Here is a 13,122-nt window from a genome sequence, read left to right on the forward strand (position 1 = left end):
TTTCAATCGAAATTTTGGGGAAGATAGAAGTTATGTCACCGATATCAAACATAAATAGAGTGATAGAGGACACATTAATCTATAACGTGATATATGTCGCACTATGTAACTATTTCTATAACTAAAGATAATTAATTTTAAACATTTTGTTAGTACGTAACGGCAGTTTGTACAAGATGTAGCGGAATTTAACGCTATCACAAATATTCTTATTTTTCCAATCGAACCTTTGGCGAAGATAGAAAGTTATGTAACCGATATCAAACATGGATAGGCTGACAGAAGAGATATTGCTCATTTTCGGGATGTTTGTCGCACCATCTAAATATCTCTATAACTAAAGATAAATAATTTTAAACATGTCATTAGTGGTACGGAACTGTACCTTAAATTTGATTTACAAACAATTATTGAGTGCCACCGCACCTTCACCGTTACTTATTGTCCGCTAGATAATAGATGGCGCTCTTCGCTTTTTTCCTTATTGTCTGCTCTTATTGTCCGCTACTAATGTCCGCTACCTCCAGGCAGGTGTAATCAAGCTCCAATGCATCACTTATTCAACCAACGATCGAATAAACGAGTAAGAGCGCCACCGTTTCGAACCGACGATCGTGCAAATATGCACCAGAGCTACGCTTATTGAACCGATGATCGCATAAATAAGCAAGAGCGCCATCGCTTTTAGTTGAGTTTAGTTTAGAGACCCAAGGATCAGGAAGCTTTACAGTAGCTTATTTGTGACCCTATCCGTGTTAGATCGTGGTGAACACCGGCCTATTTCAAGCCTTCTCTTTTCGATAAGTGTCCAGAGGATAACGAGGCAGGGTATGAATTAGCTCCCATTCCTGCTCCCGGGACCGCCATTAAACGGGCCCATCCGACGGACGAGAGTGTATGCCCCAGCAACTGACCACTCTCAAATACTGAGGTAGGCAATGGCACTCCATTCGACATCACTGCATATTGAAACAACGATCAGGTAAAATAGCTGCCACCATACCGAAAATTTGAGTATCGATATTTCGAATGACTAGTACCTATAGCAAATCATTGCTAAAACTTGAATTCCATCGTAAGTCCACGCTTATATAAATAACCATAGTTCTTGGCAATGTAAATAATGATGAACTATTTTGAAGGGAAAAAAAAAAACATTACAGCTATAACCACATTACCAAAGCTTGTATAAAATGTCAGTCATCAATTGGAAGATCGCTCTCTTTGTATTACTGTACATTGGTTTACATGATACTTGTATATTGTGTATGTTTATTATATTTATTATCATATTAATATAACTTTTTAAACTTTATATTTATGTGACAAGTAAGCGGGTATCCAATTTTCCTATACCATCATGTGTGTAAAGATCTTGTTTTACTTAAACATATTTAGTTATGATAGGTCACAGTGTTGTATAGCTCGGCCCTGTACATACGAGCTATGATAGGTCACATTGTTGTATAGCTCGGCCTTGTACACATTTAGCTATATGATAGGTCACAGTGTTGTCTAGCCCGACCCTGTACATATTTAGCAATGATAGGTCACATTCTTGTATAGCTCGGCCCTGTACATACGAGCTATGATAGGTCACATTGTTGTATAGCTCGGCCCTGTACATATTTAGCTATGATAGGTTACAGTGTTGTATAGCTCGCCTCTGTCGGCTCTGGCTCGGTTCATTAATTAGCTGATGATGTTTAGTGGTTTTGACTTTACTTTGTCCTTAAAATAAGACTAGTTACAGGAAGTACATTGTTAATCTGTTGCATTGTCATTATCACAACAGGTGCGTTTTGTGTTGTTACATTTCCAAACAACCAGAAGAATCAACAATTACTACTTGTAACGGTAAACTATACGGTACATTAGCAAACAACATCAATCATAGAAAATAAACATTGTAAAAGGATGAAATGAACAGAGATATGCAAATATCAAAAACTATAGTCAATAAACAATAATGATCTGCATCGCATATTCAAATCAATGTGAATGATGAAAGGGTTAGCGTCTCCCTGAACATACAGATTATTGCACTGATATCATGTTTGTTTCTTACTATGGAAAATGGAATGTGGTTATATAAACTCAACCAGCTATAAATATTTTTATAAAATGTCCATATTTAATTATTTTTAATTTTCAATTACACTGATATCTTGAGACAATATGATGGCAAGTGTGGATTACGACCTGAGCTTGACCAAAGGGTTGTTATCCCCAAAAGTAAACAACATATTGATGGGTGGTGGGATCTTCATGTTGTTTTATTTTGATCCCTTTCATAGTCCAGGAGAGGAATCATACTTTGAAACATCCTCGATAAACTGAGGAAGTTATCTTGATTGCAGAACCGACCTGGCCCATGACAAGCCGCATGTGGAATGACAAGTCTGTAAGTCATTATAATACGTATGATGTTACGTCTGAACCAGTAACAATATGGCTTGGAACTAATTGTTTCATCGCCTGAGTGTTAATTATTATTAACTGGATTGATCAATGAATGATTAGCTCCAGTTCACAGGGAAACAATTGTGTTATTTATAGCTAGTATTGTTAGCATTATTTACGTAGAACAAATAAATAAACAAATAAACAACACAGAGAGTGAACATTATTATATTGAATTTGATGCCCGTGCACCTGCCACAAAGAAACAAAAAGAAGAAGAAAAAGACAACTTCAGGATAACCTGTCTGGCTGATCCTGTATCGTGCTCAGCTTTGTGTTTTTAAAGTTTGAATTATAAACAGTGTAATATGCAGACCTGCAAGTGATTCCACAGTTTTCCCTCCTTTGGAAAAGCACTGAACGAATAAAAAGCATTCAATGTTAGCTGGACCTCTTAGGGATGTATCACCGATTCTGTTGTTTTATGGAATGCTGCCCCCTCCCACCCCCCCCCCCCCCCACGTTCTCACCGTATGTCACGCACAACCCTGACTGTAGCTGTTGATATTGTCCACTCCCTCTGTAGAATCTATATGATAAACGGTATACCTATTATTCTGCACTTATCAGGCGCGTAGCGAGGAATTTGCCAAGGAAGGGGCGAAGCTTGTGGGCAAACTATCTGAGCGTAGCGCCACCATCAGTTGGCGCGAAGCGTACAAGAAAATTTTGGCCGAAAATGCCTTCCAGATCGCTGGAAATGGCACTTCCCAGGCCTTGAAAGTTGTATTTAAGCATTTGCTATTTGAAATTACTAGCGATATCATAATTTTTTTGTTTGTTTAAATGCTCAAGGGGGGGGGGGGGCGGTCGCCCCCTTTCGCCCCCCCCCCCCTTGGCTACGCGCCTGGCACTTATAGGTTGGATCAATGGTGAAAAAAGTAAACTCGCATCTTTAAAGTATAGGTAAGAGTTAAATTTATCTCTTATCATCCACGAAGGATCATAATCTAAACATCATTGAAACTTGCATTCCTTTCATACCTTCCGTGTTTGAGACAGTTTCGTTTTGAAGTTGATACGTTGTGTCCGAAAAGTGAAATTGAAGGAAACAGGTGTGATGTCATAGATGCTCATTTATAACAAGAATTATAACTGAAACTGCACATTGCATTATCTGGTTGACGATATACATGATGCGTCTTGACTATACCACGTGGATCTTTGGTAGTTTGTTAAATATGTATCCCCTTGAGTTCAGCTTAAACAAATCATTAAAGTGAACATAGACCCCCTCCCCACCCCACCCCCAAAAGAATAAGAAAATCACCTCAGTGTATAACTGACATATATCTGTTTGCGTCAAGTTCATTTTTGTGAAGCAAAGAGTACCAATTTAAATTATTGATATTTGAAAACAATTATAACAAATAAACAAATAAAACAAACAAATAAACTAAATAAATACAAGATTACATCAGATGCAGGTTGCTTACAATTTGTTCCTGTTTTATCAGTCAAGAAAAATCAAAGTTAACTCTGGATTATTCTTTTAAACAATGTTCTGAACCCACGATTGAGCAGTTGCTATGGCTTCATCGTTTCTACGGAAGGCCATTCATGTATCAAATGATTTCTATAGTGCCTCGTCGGCTGTGGAAACCAAAACAATCAGTAGCCAGTTTCTGACAATAACTCAGAGTGGCTTTGACACATACTATAATCTTTAATTAAAATAAATTTGCCGTTAATTGTTTTCCAACAGATGTTGTACGGCTTCTGTTCCAGCTGCAAGTTTCCCCTTACCCATTCGGCTTTTACTACCTCTGTCAAATCCCACCTGTGCATAAACAATGTCTATCAATCATCCCGGTACTTCAGTAACTTCAGCAGCCTAAAAATATTATACTTCTATTTGTATATACTTACTCTTTGAAAATTCTGTTTAAAGTGCCTTAATATATTTACCTTTTGACGGTATAAGTTTAGTCTACCAGTATGATCTATAAAGCTGTCATAAAGGTAACACCAGTAGCATAACAATGTGGAACTCAACATAAGAGACATATATCATTCGAAAAGGTAATTTGTGAAAGTTCCGTTTTCACAATTTGTTTTTGTAACTCGAGTAACAGTTTCAAGGCAGCTTCCTACGAAAGCTTTCCGAATTGATTTTGATGAAATGTAGGATACTATCGGTCTATAGCTTGACACTACAAAAGTTACACTTCAAATAATGAAGTAAGGTTTTGAAAATTTTGAAGAAAACAAAATTATAGCTGTGCTTTTTACATATGATTAATACTCATAATAATTAATAGTGTCTGGGTTCATAAACTGTTGATTATTGAATCAATTTTATCGATTAGCATATTAGCTCCATCTGGTTTAATCAGCTGCTGTCTACACGTTGAATAAATACCGAGTATTGCTGGTGAAATTTGTATAACAAATGTACACAATTTTGGTGGATCTATCAGTCTCTTAAAATATAGGTTGTTCCAGTCACGTGCTAGTACCAGAAAATGTCAGCAAAATGTCACGTGCATGTATGTATGTGTGTGTGTATGTATGTATGTCTTTTAGATCCTCCTGCAAGTAGGAACTCGCGAAGAAGCCTCATTGGCTTATCAAAGCCGCAAGCTGACCGAAGTCAGTATCTTAGAATCATATTTAACGATGCATTATTATGAAATGTCAATTGTCATCAACTCTGTAACTGGACGACATACATTAATCTTGGAGTGACTCGAACTGGGGACCTTATGATTGGAAGGCGCCGGTGTTAACCACTGAGCTAACACTCCTTTGTGATTGACAAGGGTTCAGCAACTGGAGAACTTGTTACGCGACAATTATACATTTTATGGAACGTAAGAAAACTTATTATCTGGTGTTCTCGTCTTCCCACACACCTCCTGCAAGTACAAATTGCTGTTGTCTTTGGTTGGAGTTAAAACAACGCCATAGAGCTTGACTGTTTGGTACATTTTGTTAGGACTGTTTCGGTCTACTGTCTGTCCATTGTATTGTTTTAGGATTGTTTTAACACGTCTTTATAATTTTTATATATTTCCGTTTACTGTTTACTGCTCTATGCGCGCATTCAATTACCATTTGTGGGGGTTTAATAAAGTTCATCTTATCTTATCTTACCAGTGTGCATGGTTTCGAACACGGCTAACTTACCCCTTTTGTTATGACTGAAACCTCTATATATCTTTATACATCATACTATTTATTGGTAAAACCAAATGTCTGAGAACGAAACGTTCACAATGTCAAAAGAATAATACTAATTAGTTGATACTTCAAACCTCATTTTGTGAAAAGAAAACAAAACACGGAAGCGTGTCCTGGTTTGATTAATTGCCATTGGTGTATATATGCTTCGTGAAATTATCGACCAAGTGCAGACAGCTGCTATCTCCTGTTTGGTTTAGCGCGCTCTTATGGAAACATCATATTAATCTCTTATAATGCAAATTTGTAATCCGTTTATGTCTATTTACTAATCCTACAAGTAAGTACGAGGATCTTTAAACACCTGTTGAGATTAGATTATCCGTCGTCCCTATGTAATGTGTCTTTAATGCATGCATTGTACTCTTCACTATTTTGATAAATGTTTTGTTTGCTTTGGTTATATACATTTTCGGTTTCTGTATGTGATGGTAAAAACCTTTCAGCAATATTCACTCATCTATCGTGAGTACTTGAGATGTAAAAGTCATCAATACATTTGTTTTATGTATAAATCATAAATTTGCCATCTTTAACATTTTGTATATGTTTCTTTAGCAGTCCAAACAGTGAAAAAAGACAAGACTTCGGGATCTCCTCATAGCCACCTACACAAGGGGGGGGGGGGGTCTCAATCTACACGTATACGTTACACGTTGTCAGAGGGATTGTTTCATATGTTTTACTGTGGAAGCGTTGCCGTCCTAACCATGCACAGTGTTCGGTATAACAATGGCTCTTTATTTTGTTTATAAATCTCTGAAAGGAAATTGAATCACTAATGACGTAAATAAGTTAACATTTCTTACAAAAGACACAAAGCTTATTATAATCCTTATCTTAAAAGGACAAAGATCTTTAGTAATCTGCCTCCCCTACCCCTAAAAAAATTACAAGACATTTTTAAACCAGTGAATTTGGGGTCAAAATTTCTTTTTGACTGAGCTGTTTAGGTCCTAAAATTGTTGCTGATTTTTTAATATGAACCATTTATTGCTGGGGGTGCACGATAGAAGCTATACAGTAGTATCTTGTACGCAATCTCATACCCGGACGTTCACATCTAGTAACCATTTGATACAACATAGAGAGCACAGTCTATGTCATCAGTCATATCATATGTCTATCAGTCATATCCGTGATTATTAAACTGAAAATAACAAAGAGATGTTACAATGTTGACTGGAGTGGGGATTTCTACGAAGATCTAGAGAGGACATGGTAATTTTTTTTTTATTACGTACGTACGTAATATTTATTACGTACGTACGTGATAATTTTACGTTCTATACCGAAGATAGTAAGAAGTGGCAGTACACGGTACGTACATACTGTAAGTAGTAATTATTACGTACGTACGTACGTACGTACGTAATAACACTACGTACGTACGTAGTTATTATCACGTACGTACGTAAAACATATCACGTACGTACGTGATATTATTACGTACGTACGTACGTACGTAGTTATATCACGTACGTACGTGCATGATAATAATTACGTACGTAAATAGTATTATTACGTACGTACGTAACAATTTTTTTTCAAACATGTCCTATCTAGCTCTTCGTAGATTTCACTGAACTGAGGAAAAATGAGTCCATGGCACTATACCATGTTAGCTCTCTAGCGCTATATAAGTCGGATGTATAGTCCCCGTTGACCTAGTTAGTCGGTATTTTGTAAATATTTTGAACGTAATTGCCAAATTCTGAATTCATGATCAAACATGACCAAGTTTACCACATTTGCGATCAGTAATCAATTAACATTCATATCAACTAATACAGAAGCAGCCGCAGCTGTTCAATGGTTATGTCAATATTTAAATAACGTGACAACGAGAACCGGCTTGATAAAGCTGAATTGCTTTTAGCTTATAATTTCAATTCTGCTTGATCATTTTTGAAAAAAAATTGAAATTAGGTGAGGTTATGTATGGAGTGCATAAAACAGAATATTGAAAACCAAACCCTTTAAATCAAAATCGACAAATTTTAATGCTAATAATAAGTCAAAGATATACGGAAATGCTAAAATATCTCACAGATTTCTTTTAATGTCAAGAAATTTCACCCACAACTTGAAATTTGATATCCACACACTTAAAAATAATTGCTAAACATGGGGTAAAATTGACCACCTCTATGGTGTAAAAAGGGAACATGGTCAACAGATGTGTAAACTTTACACATTAATGCTTTGGCAAAGTTTTACCTTACTGTGGGGTAATATTTTACCACACAATGTGTAAATTATTTTACCAACTGAGCATTGTGTAAAATTTGCACAACAATGACCATGTTCCCTTTTGTACCCCATTTTGTGTAAATTTTACCCATGTCAAGCAGGGCACTGGTTTTACCCCACAGTTGTGTAGTATTTTTGCAAAACAGTTGTGTAATATTAGCACACCTTTCGGGGTTCCTTTTTTTTACACAACAGTTGTGTAATATAAGCACACCTTTTGGGGTTACTTTTACACACACACTTGTGTAAATAATATAATTTTATATATACTGTAAATGTTTCAAAATCGTGTCAAAAACATATACCTTTGAACAATTTGATATAACCTCCATACTTGCATATGCTTGCGTGTTAAGTAAGGTTGCAATAATTTTAAGACTTTAGTATATATGAACAAACATGGGAACAAACATTGGCTCTATGGCAAGGAAGCCTATGATCTCAGTGCAAGAAAATAAGACACTTGTAACATCAAAATGAACTGATAAAATTTATTAAGACTTCTGTAAATAACTTTCAGCTTATCAGGAAAAATGAATTTTCTCTCTTGCATAAAACAGAACATGAAAATCATAGAAGTGAATACCATTACAGTATTAGCAGCAATGCAGCCACATATATAGGTTAATAATATTGTTCATAGTAGGCTAAAATATTTTTGTAGGGGAGCCATTGCATAATGAAATGTACTTTTCTTATTCTTAATTGTTTTTCTAATCAGGTTGGTGTGTGTGGGGGGGGGGGGCTGTTTTTGACACAACTTGCTATGGGCTTGCATAATATCAACCCAAGTTTAGGTGAAAGACGAGTTAAGCTACATATCAAACAGGTGAAACATATAACATGACTTTTAAATCCTTGTGATATTTTATTCCTGGGGTATTTCCTGGATATCAATCTCACATAGCAATTATATAGCCAACAAAATCTACATTTTTTTAATTTGTTTGTGCCTAATGTTGACCTCATCAACGAGTTATTCAGAAAGTTTTCCAACATTCGGGCAGTATTATTTAGAATTAATGTAAAGTGTATCATTACTATGTGTTGGATAACCATGCTAGATGCTTAAAACCCTATGAAACTCAACTTTACTAAGCTGTCATATTTCTCAAAATTCTAACATATTTACATCGACAAATGTTACAATGTATCATATAGTTGAGGTACTAAAACAGAACTTTGAAGAAACTTAACCATCCCTTATATGCTTTCACAGTTGTTGAATAAACCATACTGGAGACCTCAAGTCCTTTAAAATCAACTATAAGCTGTGATATTTCACAAAAATCTAACATATAATAGAAAGAACTCAAAACAAGTTTGAAAACACCAGAAAAATATCTATATGGAATGAAAGTAAAATCATCACTTATCTGTTATCACAGTTGTTCAATAAAACATGCTGGAGAACTAAAGCCCTGCAAAATTACCTATACGCAGTGATCACGTATAATAGAAAGAACACAACACAACTTTGAAAACAACAGAAAATATCTATATAGGAACAGACTCAAATCATCACTTATATGTTAAACTGGGTAAAGTTTTACATACCCTTGTAACCTGAAGTTAATAGCAGCTAGAGGTCTAACATATGTTTAGCTTTACATAACACAGGCCAATGGATACAAAGAGCGGGCCCACTTCCAGTGCCTTCTCTTCAATGATGACGAAGAGCTGCTGGAGCGGATTCCTTGTTAACAATGACGAAAATAATGCCATGTTGCTGACAGTGGTCTTACATAATTGATTTGAAATGATAGTATGCCCTGAATGCCCTGATAGACCCTGGTTCATTTGGTACTTTAATAGCATAAATGAGTGTCTAAAGCAGTTCATACCCCCATAGCCTGAGGTCAATAGCAGAGGTCTAAAATCTGGTAAGCCTTGTAGCAGAGGTCAATTGCTGCAATAAGTGTGTCTACCACCATTGCCTTTCGCTCAATGATGACGAAGAGCTGCTGTGGCTGGCAGTAGTTGCCTCCCAAGATCAAAACGAATGGCTGTGTACGTCCATCAAATTGAGTCAAGTATTGCGCTAAGTTTACACCTTCCTGAAAAGACAAGTTATTATATAAAATTTATATATATTGACCACAATCTGGGAAATATGTATAGGTAACCTTCCAGTTGTGTAGTTTTAAGCATATCTGACCAATGCTAGTAAAAAAGAAACAGGTTTCTTCAGGGGGAACTTCTACAACACACAGGTCATACTTGTCTCGACACCAAAAGGATTTGAAATATTATTTAATATCTTCTTTTCCAGTCCTATGAAGATTCCTGGTATAATAAATTATCAAAGTCTAGAGGTACCATGGAAATGATATGTTAGTTCTGGCCAAATTAAGGGCAACTTATTTTGGTAGTATATTGCAGTAACATAGCCAGGTTCTGACAATGGGCGAGTTATGTGGGGTATAGAGTCAAAGGGGCACTGAAACTATCAGGAAATTTCCCTTAAAAGAGGGTATCCCCATGCAACCCTCACTCATGGTTACTACTAGTTCATTTTTGTGATGGTATTTCCTTTTGAGGAAGAGGCATATTCCGCACCCACCCCATTTGACAACCATGCAGGTTCTCCAGGGTTAACAGTCTATTTAATTTTATTTAGTGGAACTGATTACTATGAGCATAAATGCAGTATTTCAGGGCATTTATACTGTAGTACAGTAATACCTTTGATGATTGCCTGTGGCATCAGAACCATTACTTGAGTAATATTGCAACATTTACATATTGACCTCAATCTGTGACAACATCAATGCTATGTACACCAAAAACAATTGATTACAAGTTACTACGGGCTATTTACTAGCATGGTAATGATATATCATGCCATCTTCTGAAATGAGGCCCACCACTCAGAATTATGTCACAATAACATTGACAAACATGATAACCAAAAAGATCATACAAAGTTTGCATATAATGTGACCTTTGGGTGCAGAATCATTGTTATTGAAATATTTTGACCTCTGACCCAATACTTTAACTGATATTTACGATGAGATCGATGAACACCATACACAATAAGATCTTTAAGTAACAAAGGGCGATCACCCATTGTTGAGTTATCACGTAACAAAGCCAAGCATCACACATTCACTCATGCACACGCAGTACACGTACATATGCACATGGACCTGAACACATATACTATTCCGTGTGCAGCAAGGAATCGAACCTGTGTTGAACAATGATATTATTACCTTCTGAAAGAGAGTTGCACCTTAGGTTGTAGTGATGTTTAAACTTTAAACGAAGACCGAGTTTGGGGATTATCTGTGTTATGCTCTCGTCATCCAGTAACTCAAATACTTCATCATCAATCCTGTGAGCTGTGGAAATTAGAGGGAAAATATTTTCCATATAACACTGTTACAAAGCTTAATACCAGTAATGACAAAGGACATGTTCCATATTAGGAAATTGCTTCCGTAAAATGAACATTCATGGATATTGCAATCATCACATATTATTCTAGACATAAAAAACAACCAGAGAATGTAAACATTTTATTGTGAAATAAAAAAAAAATGCAGAGATATTAATGTGCTTACTGCTTAGCCCACTCATTAACATAACTTATTTTCTTCAGGTAAAAGTCAACTGCGTTCAAAGGTTAAACACTAACATCATTATTTTATTAAGCCACCATGGACCAAGGTCTTAGTTGGAATGTAGGCTTCTTGTAGGCCAACTTCATGTGACACACCCACATATCAAACATCAGATCTGTCCAAGCTTCCCTTCTTGAGATATCAGGTTTAGTAGTTTTCACAATTTAACCTCTGATGACCCCAAATGACCATTGACCTCCCCAAAAATCAGTGCGCTTCTTGTCCCTAATGTGGTCACGTACACACCAAACATGAGAAGTCCAAAATTCCCTTCTTGAAATACTGTGTTTACAAGCTTGGCAGCACAAACACACACATACGCCATTATGATTGCAAAGCATACTATTTTCATCACAACTAACAAAGCTTGTTTTACCATTTGGCCCTAACATATGAGAGCCAGGGTCTTGGTTGACTACTGCAGGATCATAGTGAGGCTTATTTTAATGGATATGCTAGTCATAATGGGTCATTGCCTGGCCTTAAAACTAATATTCAACTGGTAATGTTAGCCTAGGCTGTATCGCTTGCCTATTTGTAGTGTTGGTTAAGGAGACCTATCAGTATATAAATGTAGAATTGGCTTGGGCCTTAAACATAAGCCAAAGCTAGGATGGTTCAACGTTGGCCACGTTATACGTAACCTAAGTTACTCTCATACGTGAGTAATATCTTTAGTACGAACAAGATGGTTATGTGCACTACCTAGTCTCTATGGGCATGAAAAGAGAATCTAGAGAGGAACGAAAGGCTATATATGTATGCTTGGCGCTTACTATTAGAAATAGCTTAGCCTAACGTTCGACCTTGCACTAACATTTAGTCGTAACGTTAAACAAGAGTGAGGCCTAGGCGACGAGTATATGCCGTTTTAAACAGTTTTCGTTCAGTATTCAACGGTGAAATTGTAGTTCAAGACTTATTGAAATATTATTCTTTCCGCATAAAAGGTTAGTACTGATGCCCGAAATACACCATCCTACCTTCTTATTGTGGCTTCAGTTCCGCTAGGCCGATGTTTTCCAGAAATTGTGAAACGACCATCGAACTTTTAGTGGCTTCCATGTTGTCGTTCTGCAAGCAGCGACGCGGTATGAAAGCGTGTTTACACATCAAAGTTGTAACATAAATGTATTTTACCCAGTGCAGTGCAACAAATTACACTGGTATTTTGTTTTACCGGTAGAAAGGGGCAAACTGGTCCTTTTTTTTACACAATACGCATTTGTAAATCATTACACCTGTGTCTGTGTCGCCTGATATACATGTTTTACTCAGCGTTGTGTAAAAATTGCACAACTCTTTACCCCTCACTTTTATACCCCGTTAACTTTTACACATTGTTTTTACTGTGCATGGAAGGAAAATCGAAAACACATTTCTTATATTTGTTTTGTTACAAAATTCTAACATTTCTTTGTATACAAAGAATAACCCTTGACCTTTTTGTAAGTCGTCATAGTGATAAACAGGCCAATCAGGTTCGTATATTTAATCAGCTGATCACGCATTCTATAGATCAATCACATGACTTCATATTTTGTGCGGAGAATGACACACTACACGTGCAATACTGAAATGGCTTGTGACATAA

General features: G+C 36.4%; 1 long non-coding RNA gene across 1 annotated transcript; it reads right to left on the bottom strand.

Annotated features, from left to right (window-relative positions):
• Nucleotides 1-8,376: 8,376 nt before the first annotated feature.
• On the bottom strand, nt 8,377-12,872 carry LOC139981324 (uncharacterized). Its single transcript, XR_011797825.1, has 3 exons — nt 12,512-12,872; nt 11,118-11,246; nt 8,377-9,956 (listed from the first exon to the last, which is right to left on the bottom strand). It is a non-coding gene; the product is annotated as an uncharacterized lncRNA (long non-coding RNA).
• Between the last annotated feature and the right edge of the window lie 250 nt (nt 12,873-13,122).

The sequence above is a fragment of the Apostichopus japonicus genome, chromosome 15, assembly GCF_037975245.1.
Source record: "Apostichopus japonicus isolate 1M-3 chromosome 15, ASM3797524v1, whole genome shotgun sequence".
Classification (NCBI taxonomy): domain Eukaryota; kingdom Metazoa; phylum Echinodermata; class Holothuroidea; order Aspidochirotida; family Stichopodidae; genus Apostichopus; species Apostichopus japonicus.